This window comes from Panulirus ornatus, chromosome 31 (genome assembly GCF_036320965.1).
Source record: "Panulirus ornatus isolate Po-2019 chromosome 31, ASM3632096v1, whole genome shotgun sequence".
NCBI lineage: Eukaryota > Metazoa > Arthropoda > Malacostraca > Decapoda > Palinuridae > Panulirus > Panulirus ornatus.
Genome location: NC_092254.1, coordinates 2,147,084 through 2,159,540, shown reverse-complemented (window position 1 = coordinate 2,159,540; position 12,457 = coordinate 2,147,084). Strand labels below are relative to the sequence as shown.

Sequence of the window (12,457 nt, the reverse complement as noted above, 5' to 3'; positions counted from 1 at the left end):
TGGACATCCAACTTTAGCCCCGAAGTGCAGGCGATGGGCAGTATCGTGGTTGTAATCTAAAGGGCAATATAGAGTCGAACTAGGCTGAGGACAGCAGAGCAATATAGACCACTTCATCCTCTGGGAGAGAGAGAGAGAGAGATAAAACATTGAGAATATTTCTCTAAAACTCTTTCTTTCCCCTCCCTCAACACCTGGAAGATGGGTAGTGGTGGTGAGTCAGTAGCGAGGCCCACCTGCTGACCCTGGTGTGTACATCTGGTCGTATATAAGGCAGTCACCTGGACGCCTTTGCCCGATTCATTCCTCCGACTGGCACTCACAGAGGGAATCGAAGCTTCGATCAGTCTTGACCAGGTGAGTTGATGCTTCAGTGCGACAACCAAGATGGCTTAGGTACTCTGTAACAACTTAGTCGACGCCTCGACCCTTCCAGTGAACCAGCCGAGTCAGTCTTCACAAGCTGAAGTCAACAGACAATAGTCTTTTTAACTTCTGGTGAAGTTAACAGTTTCAAGATTCCGTGCCATCGAACGCCACCAAGAACAGTGAGGTTTATACAAACCACACCACCAGTTCTCGACTCCAAACAAACCGTACATTACAATGTATTTCTTTATGACTTATAAAAGTTATTTAGCTTCTGGGTGAAGACTAACAATATTCAGAATTCGAATTTCTCTCTTCGATGAATTCATAGGAAAGATATACTTCCGGTACATGACCAACGACTAGGAATTTACTGAATGTAAGACCATAGTGGTTTTGGTGTTTTATATTGAAGTTATATTGCAATGACGATAACAACTAGCGTGCTGACGGCCTATGATTCTTACCTTCAGGTCATGACCCTGCACAGCGGCGGTGCCTGGCGACCAGGGTACCTCATGAAGACACTCATGTTTGCCATATTAACCTCAAGGTTAATGGCTGCTAACCTGGGCATTCCGTTCTATAAATCGGGTTTACTATTTCATTTCTGTCCTGCCTACTGGTTAAATGTGGGCAGGACGTATTCATTCCCACAATATGTCCAAACTAATTCAGCTCATCTTCCTCAGTTGTCATCTTATCTAAGGAATATAATCTTAAGACACAATATGCCCATCTTGCTTGGCTAACCCATGACCCTCTCAGGCCATCAGGATGGTGTATCCAGTCGTGCTGCTGGCCGTGGTTGGAAGGTTGGTCATGGCCGCCACCACCTACCAAGCAGAGTCTTGTGGTATTTTCATTATACTTCCGGAGGACACGGTGACCGTCCAGTCCCCTAACTTTCCCCAGAATTATGGTTCTCAAGAATGGTGAGTCGCTTATCATCCACTATGTATTGACGTGTTCCTCTGTCTTAACATCAGTCTGTGTTTCCTGTATGTAAATACTTAACGGCAAAGAAGCTATGGAATGTATTGTTATTACCATAAGGACCCACACATCCCCTTCTCCTCATCTAGTGTGTTTGTAGCTTTGAGGCTACACTCCAAACAGGAGCAGGGTCAGGTGGACAAGGTCTACGATGAACATGTACTCTTTCCCGCCCACTGACAATGAAACAGACTTATCGAAGGATGGCTTTTTCTCGCGGTAATCCCTCAAGGATACGTGTGTGAGTTTGACAGACCGGGCAACCGACTCACAGCCAAACCCAACTATTCTTTCTTGTCATCGTGACTGCTTGATAAATGGTAGTCTGGCACAAATCCAGTAATCTTTTTTTTTAAGGCATAATAAATCATGTATGTGAAGTGTCCAACTCTCTGTGTGACATAAGAGAGGCACTAATGACCCAAAGAATGAAAACATCAGTTCAGTTCCTACATATCTTGCGCATCTGTTAACCCGCATCTGTGGCCACCCCGACAGGTGTATACGGAAGATTGTCTGCAGGCCCAAGATGTCCACGTACCTGCAGTTCGATTGTCCGGTGTTCGACCTGGAGGATTCCCCGGGGTGCGAGAAAGACAAGCTCGTTGTGAAGACCCGCGGGAATACTACACAGTAAGGCCCTTCGTCAGGCATTCCGGCGAGGGTAAAAAACCATGCTCAGTACTGATGTTTGTTTTGTGTCGACGACAAGGTGGATCATGTTCACTACAGTCAATGATGATCATGAGAGAGAGAGAGAGAGAGAGAGAGAGAGAGAGAGAGAGAGAGAGAGAGAGAGAGAGAGAGAGAGAGAGAGAGAGCGAGTTTTGTCTCTCTCTCTCTCTCTCTCTCTCTCTCTCTCTCTCTCTCTCTCTCTCTCTCTCTCTCTCTCTCTCTCTCTCTCTCTCTCTCTCTCTCTCTCTCTCTCTCTCTCTCTCTCTCTCTCTCTCTCTCTCTCTCTCTCTCTCTCTCTCTCTCTCTCTCTCTCTCTCTCTCTCTCTCTCTCTCTCTCTCTCTCTCTCTCTCTCTCTCTCTCTCTCTCTCTCTCTCTCTCTCTCTCTCTCTCTCTCTCTCTCTCTCTCTCTCTCTCTCTCTCTCTCTCTCTCTCTCTCTCTCTCTCTCTCTCTCTCTCTCTCTCTCTCTCTCTCTCTCTCTCTCTCTCTCTCTCTCTCTCTCTCTCTCTCTCTCTCTCTCTCTCTCTCTCTCTCTCTCTCTCTCTCTCTCTCTCTCTCTCTCTCTCTCTCTCTCTCTCTCTCTCTCTCTCTCTCTCTCTCTCTCTCTCTCTCTCTCTCTCTCTCTCTCTCTCTCTCTCTCTCTCTCTCTCTCTCTCTCTCTCTCTCTCTCTCTCTCTCTCTCTCTCTCTCTCTCTCTCTCTCTCTCTCTCTCTCTCTCTCTCTCTCTCTCTCTCTCTCTCTCTCTCTCTCTCTCTCTCTCTCTCTCTCTCTCTCTCTCTCTCTCTCTCTCTCTCTCTCTCTCTCTCTCTCTCTCTCTCTCTCTCTCTCTCTCTCTCTCTCTCTCTCTCTCTCTCTCTCTCTCTCTCTCTCTCTCTCTCTCTCTCTCTCTCTCTCTCTCTCTCTCTCTCTCTCTCTCTCTCTCTCTCTCTCTCTCTCTCTCTCTCTCTCTCTCTCTCTCTCTCTCTCTCTCTCTCTCTCTCTCTCTCTCTCTCTCTCTCTCTCTCTCTCTCTCTCTCTCTCTCTCTCTCTCTCTCTCTCTCTCTCTCTCTCTCTCTCTCTCTCTCTCTCTCTCTCTCTCTCTCTCTCTCTCTCTCTCTCTCTCTCTCTCTCTCTCTCTCTCTCTCTCTCTCTCTCTCTCTCTCTCTCTCTCTCTCTCTCTCTCTCTCTCTCTCTCTCTCTCTCTCTCTCTCTCTCTCTCTCTCTCTCTCTCTCTCTCTCTCTCTCTCTCTCTCTCTCTCTCTCTCTCTCTCTCTCTCTCTCTCTCTCTCTCTCTCTCTCTCTCTCTCTCTCTCTCTCTCTCTCTCTCTCTCTCTCTCTCTCTCTCTCTCTCTCTCTCTCTCTCTCTCTCTCTCTCTCTCTCTCTCTCTCTCTCTCTCTCTCTCTCTCTCTCTCTCTCTCTCTCTCTCTCTCTCTCTCTCTCTCTCTCTCTCTCTCTCTCTCTCTCTCTCTCTCTCTCTCTCTCTCTCTCTCTCTCTCTCTCTCTCTCTCTCTCTCTCTCTCTCTCTCTCTCTCTCTCTCTCTCTCTCTCTCTCTCTCTCTCTCTCTCTCTCTCTCTCTCTCTCTCTCTCTCTCTCTCTCTCTCTCTCTCTCTCTCTCTCTCTCTCTCTCTCTCTCTCTCTCTCTCTCTCTCTCTCTCTCTCTCTCTCTCTCTCTCTCTCTCTCTCTCTCTCTCTCTCTCTCTCTCTCTCTCTCTCTCTCTCTCTCTCTCTCTCTCTCTCTCTCTCTCTCTCTCTCTCTCTCTCTCTCTCTCTCTCTCTCTCTCTCTCTCTCTCTCTCTCTCTCTCTCTCTCTCTCTCTCTCTCTCTCTCTCTCTCTCTCTCTCTCTCTCTCTCTCTCTCTCTCTCTCTCTCTCTCTCTCTCTCTCTCTCTCTCTCTCTCTCTCTCTCTCTCTCTCTCTCTCTCTCTCTCTCTCTCTCTCTCTCTCTCTCTCTCTCTCTCTCTCTCTCTCTCTCTCTCTCTCTCTCTCTCTCTCTCTCTCTCTCTCTCTCTCTCTCTCTCTCTCTCTCTCTCTCTCTCTCTCTCTCTCTCTCTCTCTCTCTCTCTCTCTCTCTCTCTCTCTCTCTCTCTCTCTCTCTCTCTCTCTCTCTCTCTCTCTCTCTCTCTCTCTCTCTCTCTCTCTCTCTCTCTCTCTCTCTCTCTCTCTCTCTCTCTCTCTCTCAGGGGGGAGGAGCTGGTGGACCTGGGACGGTGCGTGGGGTGGGGGACGACAACACCTTCATTACTATACATGAGAAGTCTTCCAGACCAGACATCCGAAAGCAAAACAAAATCTTCCCTGGGTATTCCCCTCGTCTGCCCAGTGTGTGTATATATTTCTCTCTTGTCTCTCCCCTGATGATGTGATTATTATACGAAAGTGCACTTGGGAACTTATCGTGTTTCATTTTCCCCGTGGACTCATAGGAATATATATATATATATATATATATATATATATATATATATATATATATATATATATATATATATATATATATATATATATATTGCAATATATATATATATACTACACTATATTTCGAGCCGGATTCGATCGATGAATCACACAAAGAAACACACACACTATACACAGCGGCCGAACACACTGCCAGAATCAAGTTGTTCACTCGTAACCTAATGTGCTAAACTGATCTAATTTGCATATAGATCACCCACGTTTTTGCATATATATGCCTGGACGAGGGCAACCACGCTTACAATGACAGTTATTTGTCAAAATGTACGCCAAAATATTTAACCAAATCTTCATGAAACCTTTACATAGTGGGTTCTAGAAATAATATATATATATATATATATATATATATATATATATATATATATATATATATATATATATATATATATATCGTAGTTATCCCTAATGTGCTGGCCTGAAGTTTGAGAGTTTAGGATACCATTAGTAAGTTAATGGTTAGTGTAATTGTAATTTGGGCAATAGGAAGTTGAAATGGCGTCGTCAGATGCTAAATGCCTATTTATATACCCTATTTTGTTATTGGTTTTCGCCTATTTCTCGAACCAGTTCTTTAACTTTTCCCCTATGTCTGTCACCAATTATTAAATGCCTTTCGCCTGTTTCTGTACCAAATTTTTACAGACTTTCACCAATTTCTATATCCAATTTTCCTATTTCTATATCCAGTTTTCTTAATGTTTTTCTTCGTCTTTGACACAACTTTGAATGACGTTCTACCATAGTTAGCCAAACGCCTCTCTCAGTTCCTGATACAACCCAATTGTGATATTAGACTTCATGATAGAATACTTACGAGTTTGCAATGAAATGTTTAATGTAATTCACGTATTCATCATAATCACCATCACAACTGATCAAAGAGATTTCTCATACGTAACAACACAGCAACATACCACTACAATCTGCCATTTGTTACTTTAGCAAGAAAATAATTAATACATTTTGGGCTATGCATGCCACGCGGATCCTGGATAAACGACAATTAAGCAAAGTAACGAATGGGCGTTGTTTGAAACAACCATTAACCATCGTTGCATCGTTAACCCAGATTACCAACAAAGTTGGCGAAAAATGAGGCCAATTTTCATTTTTGCGGATCCATTTACAACCTCAGGCCACAGCAGGACATGGCCCAGGGGGTCAACTGGCCAGTAACAGGGTGTAATTGGGCAAACCAATTACAATTACCTTCCTCTTAATATAATCAACAAGTGTATTTAGGGAAAATATCATAAAGTCTATTTCTGATTCTCTCTCTACCTACCTACCTATCCATGTATATAATTAAACACATTCGCGGGAGACAGCGACAAAGTATAATATATAATAATATATATATATATATATATATATATATATATATATATATATATATATATAGATAGATAGATAGATAGATATAGATCAGTATGGGCGGCTGAAGAGCCAATACAATTACTGCAATTGGGGGCCGATGATCTAAGGGGTATCTCTCAACCTTTGTCATTGGCTACTGGCACCTTGAGCGGTAACCAATCAGGATTAAGCTTGATGGATCCTACAGAGGAAGGTGCAGGATGATGAACAGCTCAAGAGGCCATTAACACGAGATTAGCGCATCAGACACAGCCATTTATCCCTAGGCCATTTGTGGGTGCTTGTCTACGTGCTCTGGTGTGAGAGAGAGAGAGAGAGAGAGAGAGAGAGAGAGAGAGAGAGAGAGAGAGAGAGAGAGAGAGAGAGAGAGAGCAATCAGCCACTTCAGCTGCTGGTCACTAGAGCTCCCGAGATAGAAGCCAGCCTGAGTCTGTACCCTGGGGATCGATCCTGGGTCCAGCGATACGACACGTTTTCACCACTGACCCACACACACACACACACACACCAGGGACCGCTGGCTAGGAGGGACGGGGCACCTCCTGCCTAGTCTTCACGTGCTACCTTACTCCTATCCTTGGTTTGGGTCTATCCTTGGCCACCTATCCTTGGCCACGTCTGTATAAGGCGATAAGGTTGACTGACACATAATACGCTACGAGTAAAAGACCTCTTCAGCCCTTTCAGAACTACGGCATGATCTTTGGTAGTACAGTCTGACCTTTGACCTGACCCTGGTGGAAGAACGGGGTTCGACCAAGTCTGGTTAACTATCGAATGAGGACAAGGTCAACTGTGTGATCTGCTCGGGCAAGATCATGAATGTAAACATGACTTACAATCACATCTGTAAATTTGTTTACACGACCTGTCTTACACTCCACCCCTTGATTTACACACCTTTCCTACCTACCTGGGGGTCAGACTGGGGTCAACCTGGGGTCAGCTTGTTGCTCTAACAAGTATTGTGCTATTTTGTTCGTCAACAGACCACCTCGTCTCACTGTTCTCTTGATCAAAGTCTGTTGGCCTTCTGTTGCACAGAGGAGTACGGGTGTTCTGTTTCATCCACGTGACATCCTTCACTCAGGGCGAAGCAGGGAGATACCCACCCTTTCCTCCCCTCTCTCACTCACTCTTACACACATGACTTACACTTTACACTACAGAGGGAGAGCCCTCCCCTTCTCTCCCTCTCTCTCACTATCATGCCTGTCACTTTTATTGAATATATATAAAACCTTAGCAGCCAGGAGGAGGGAAGGCACACACACACACACACACACACACACACACACACACACACACACACACACTAAGCAAGACAGAAGGACAAAGGTGCAACCTCCTACACACAGCCAAAATTAAAACATGGTTCACACGTTCGGTAGCCACACCTGGGAAGGCACAGGGAACTGATAGAGGAGGTCCAGAGGAGGTCAACACGCATGGTACCAGACACAGAGATGGGGTGACAGTGCGAGGTTGGAGGTCACCATGTTCACCATGGAAGAAAGAAGAGTCAAGGGTGATTTGATCATACTCTCCAAATATCTTAACTACTTTGACGCTTCGGTGAACAGTTCTGAATATGTGAGGACAAGACGACCAGAGGTCATGTCATGAGATGACAAAGAAATACTTAATAAACTTTTTTAGTTTATCAAGTTTCCAACTGACGAAGGAGAAGAGTTCAAGTGATGGTGTTGGTGGTGGCGGGGGTACGAGTGTAGATCTCCCTCACCGATCAGAACAGATTGGTAATCACACACAGAGATAAACACAGTCGTAATCCCGGTCCTGGACACAGACTTAGTGAGACAAAGACTCTCAGTCTTTGTAATCTGGTCAGCGGAATCTAACATCGTTGCCAACTCCGGCACGTGGGTGGTTTGAAGGTTCCCCATCCCATTAAGTAATTGGCTGTCGGGGCGGAGATGGCTGGGGTGAATAATGGACCAGGAGATGGCAGCGATGCCCCCTACAGTGAGAGAGAGAGAGAGAGAGAGAGAGAGAGAGAGAGAGAGAGAGAGAGAGAGAGAGAGAATCTTTCCGCATGTCTACACTTTCTCAATAAGGTCTGTTTGTCCACAAACACAATATCTCTCCACTTCTTCCGTCTGTCTCTATCTCTTTATTATCTCTTGTAGATCTTCCCCTGAGACCATCTAAGTGTAACGTGTTGTAGAGACTGTATCTTGAATGACTGGGTTGTAGAAGTCACTAGAGAGAAGAGAGTTCAGGCCAGAGAATACATGGTGGTGAGGATTAACTGGTTGGGGACTGGTAGCTATTGGAACTGACTGTCTGACTCACGAGTTGTATGCCCGAGTGACTGTCAAACTGTGTGGTTTGCAGCTTCACAGTACACTGACAAGACAATGACCAAGATCTCGCAACTGATGAATGACTGGTCGACTGTTTGACTGGCCGAGTGCCAGACTGTCTGACTGGGTCGTCGATTCGTTCCCAGGTTATCCAACTGACTGACGCATACACTCACTCACATATACAATGCAGATCAAGTGGGGCGCTGCATGGAACATTGCCATGAAAATGTAAAATGATAAAAAAAAAAAATATTCAAAATGTCCATCTGTTGGAAATGCAGATTCAGTAAATTATAGATATATATACATATATAAAACCCTAAATATATCTCAATGAAAAAAAAAAAAGCAAAAATTATACATATTTCCCTAAAAGCGAGCGAGGGAGAGACAACAGTGATGGTGTGCTGCGTAGCTGCTCCCAACCACCGTTTTATTGACACATGTTTCCAATGGTAAGCGGAGGTGGGAGGGGACTGTGGGCATTGCCTGGGGACGTGGGTGAGGGAGGGGGACTAAAAGGTGAGTCCTGGGGAATGGTGAATAGTGCACGTAACTTTATTCAGCAAATTAACATGTATAATCATCCATCTGTACTGTACAGGGAGGGAGTTCTACACTCGTGGGGCCTCATCTCTTGTACAGGGAGGGAGTTCTACACTCGTGGGGCCTCTTGTACAGGGAGGGAGTTCTACCCTCGTGAGGCCTCATCTCTTGTACAGGGAGGGAGTTCTACACTCGTGGGGCCTCGTCTCTTGTACTTCATTATACAACTTTCTTAACTTGTTATTCCTGCCCACATTCATAATATATTCCTCAGTTTCTTCCTTGTATCTATAACTTTTATGCTCTAAAAGTTTTGCTTTATATAGCTATGTTAATTGCTTAATTTCGTGTTGTTCTAATTCTTGCATCTTTTGAAGAACTATTCACTGTCCACTTCATCAATCTGCGTTAAGAACATAACCATAACAGTTGTGATCAAGTCACCCTTCACCTTTCTCTCTTTCAATGTGGGCAAATTCATGGCCTCTATAGCCTTTCCGTGTACCTCAGGGCTCTTAATTCTGATACCATCTTTGTTGTCCTCCTCTGGACCTTCTTTATTGGCTCTTTGTGCTTCTTCAGATGCGGTAACCAAACCTGAAAAGCATAGTCTAGTTTTGGCCAAATGTATGATGTCAAGATCTCTACACTTCCTTATCCACGAACTTGATGGCAATTATAATCTTTGCCAACAGACAGTTGGTCTCCTTAACTGTTCCTCTCAGGTTGGACTCTGGCGTCAAGTTAGGGAGACGATGTCGACTCCTAATATTTTCTCACACACAGATTCCTGCAGCTTCTTTCCTGCCAGATGACCATGATATCGAGGTCTTCTCACACCATAAACCATATCCTCATTACACTTGTATGGCTTCAACTTCATCAATCACGTATCTGACCAACTCTGGAATTTGTCAAGGTCCCCTTGTATAGTGATGCAGTCGCCCACGCTTCTAACGTCCCTCACGACCACTGTATCATCAGCAAACACATTAATGTACGAGTCTGTCTCTTCAACCAAGTCATTTACAGTGTGTGTGTGTGCGCGTGTGTGTGTGTGTGTGTGTGTGTGTATCCCATCTTCTACCACGCATCACAGAAAATGGACAGGTATGAAAACTGACATTTCCGTCATCTGTAACTAGAACATTCCTCATATCTTCTCTATTTTTACCCCAGGGGAGTTGATGAATGGACGTCCACTGTTATGGAATTCCATATACATCGCTCTGGTATGTTGTATATGACAGGCAGAGTGAAGGGTTGTACTCACAATGACGAGGATAACCTCACTGATTGGTTGGGTTTTCGTGGGATTACGGATTGGGGCGGGTGAGATTAGAACTGGGATTGTGGCGATTGGAACTTGGGTTATAAAGACTGGGAATGCGATGATTGGGGTTGGTGAGAGAGAGATTGGAGAGTGTGGGAGTCATGCTAGGGACTGGGATTAATCGTTGCGTGTTGGTGAGATTGGGATTCGGGATTAAGAACTGCTGGGATTAGTAGGATTAACATGTTAAATGCCTAAACTATGACTTCATCCTGTCTCTCTCAAAATATAACATGTTAAATACCTGGGCAATGATACAGTTCTCATCACCACTTCAGTGAGAAACGCATTATAATTCTCTGTTTGCCTTCTACACTTTCTACATAATGAAGAAACGAAATTCTACAGGAAGTAGACGTAGTTTGTCTCATCCTTTAACAAACGAAATGTAATTCAATTAGGCAAGAAGCTAACGACCATCTAAGAACACCTTTGATATATGGGCCTATTATTTTCTTCTCTGTCCTAATTACCATCACAGGCATTATTCCCTTTGATTAAAGGAATCATTTAAAAGACATTTGGGAAGCGTTGGATGTGAATGACGTGTGTGTGTGTGTGTGTGTGTGTGTGTGTGTGTGTGTGTGTGTGTGTGTGTGTGTGTGTGTATGAAACAGCAGGAAAGGAGCGTGGGGGTATAGGACGACTTCAATGTTTATTTACATGAGGAGTTAGCTGATTGGATGGGTTCCAGGAGGCATAGAGGAGTGGAGTGTATCGTTACTCTCTCTCTCTCTCTCTCTCTCTCTCTCTCTCTCTCTCTCTCTCTCTCTCTCTCTCTCTCTCTCCCTCTCAACTGACAATGCCTGATCATTCCTCATATGCAGATCTAAATTAACTTCACACGTCCAACGGAAATGTTTCTCTACTGGATGTAATCATTTGTTATAAACGAGTAACATGACATATGACCTGCACAGTGTATATTTCAAAAGAAAAATGACATGGAAATTACGTCCCATTTAGAAACTACGAGACTGGACGCTTCGTAACGCATGGTTGCGACTGATAATTATTTACGTCTGTCGCCAGGATGACAGAGTTGTAAACATCCAGGCTAATCCGACTGTCCTCTGACGAACGTTGTCTCCATCATCTCCAACATGAAGGCGTTACATTAAGAGACTTAGACGAGTTTTATACTGATATATCAAGACTGTGTACATACATTTCTTGGCTTTTAGATATTGTTGATAATAAAGTTTCTATCATGCTTTTTAGAATTATTGATAATAAAGTTTCTATCATGCTTTTTAAAGGAATTTTAAAAACGTCTTTTTTTTTTAATGAATCCGGGTCGTGTTGGAGCTGTCTGTGTCGTCAGTTTACGTTAAGCTACATGTATACACACGTACATGTATACCTACATCTACCTATACAAACACACGTACATGTATACATACATAGAACATATACCTTAATACACATATACTATCATGAAGTTTAAGAATCCGCCTCTCTATTACCCAGGGGTTCCTGCAGCTCCAAGGCTGCGCTACACTCAGCAGCAGGGAGAGGACGGGTGCACCCACACACCAGACGACCCTCCACAAGACCCCCTCCTCTACCACTTGTCTTGATCACCATGGCTGCCGTGGTTTATTACTACCCAGTGTTAAGAAACAAGTCTATGACGCCAAATCTTGCTCTCGTGGAGGAATACCACCTCACGTTGGGTTACGTCACATGTGTTGGTTGGCTGACTGGGTGTGTGTGTGTGTGTGTGGTCAGGTGGGTCATGAGAGGTATAGGAACTCAACCTTGGGGAAACACCAGATTTCCTAACTCTTCTCTCGCTTATTCTATCTTTAATTCTTCCTATTATTTCCCCCCTCTCTTTCGCTTTAACCCTTTACTCTCTCTCTCTCTCTTTCGCTTTAACCCTTTACTCTCTCTCTCTCTCTCTCTCATTCCTCTCTTTCTCCCTCTATCTCCCTATCTTTCCCTCCCTCTGTTGGTGTACATCTGACCCTCATTATTTCACCACCTGCCAACTGTTAACCATCCGTTCAGTCGTGTGGAGAGAAGGTCGACCCACAATACCATCCCATCCATCGTTCGAACACAACCTTTGGGGTAAGTCCTCTTACATCTGTTTCGTAAGAATCTAAACCCATATAGAAACCATTCATCAAGCATCGAACCCTGATACTTGCATGTCAAGCTAAAATACCGGGGCTTCGAACCGACGTACGTTTGGATCTCTAGCTAACGGCTTCGAACCACGGTACTGTAATATAGTGTCTAAACACTGGAGTCTCTAACCCAAGCACAGAGGCTTCGAACCAAGATAGCGAGACTTTTGGACAAGGTTCCAAAAAAAAAACAAAAAACATCCGGGTTCTTCATCCTTATTAACCAGGATTCGAAGCAA

The 12,457-nt window shown here is 44.3% G+C and overlaps 1 long non-coding RNA gene across 1 annotated transcript; it reads left to right on the top strand.

Moving 5' to 3' along the window:
- Positions 1-218: 218 nt before the first annotated feature.
- LOC139758866 (uncharacterized) lies at positions 219-1,944 on the top strand. Its single transcript, XR_011714957.1, has 3 exons — positions 219-357; positions 1,138-1,304; positions 1,864-1,944. It is a non-coding gene; the product is annotated as an uncharacterized lncRNA (long non-coding RNA).
- Positions 1,945-12,457: the final 10,513 nt, after the last annotated feature.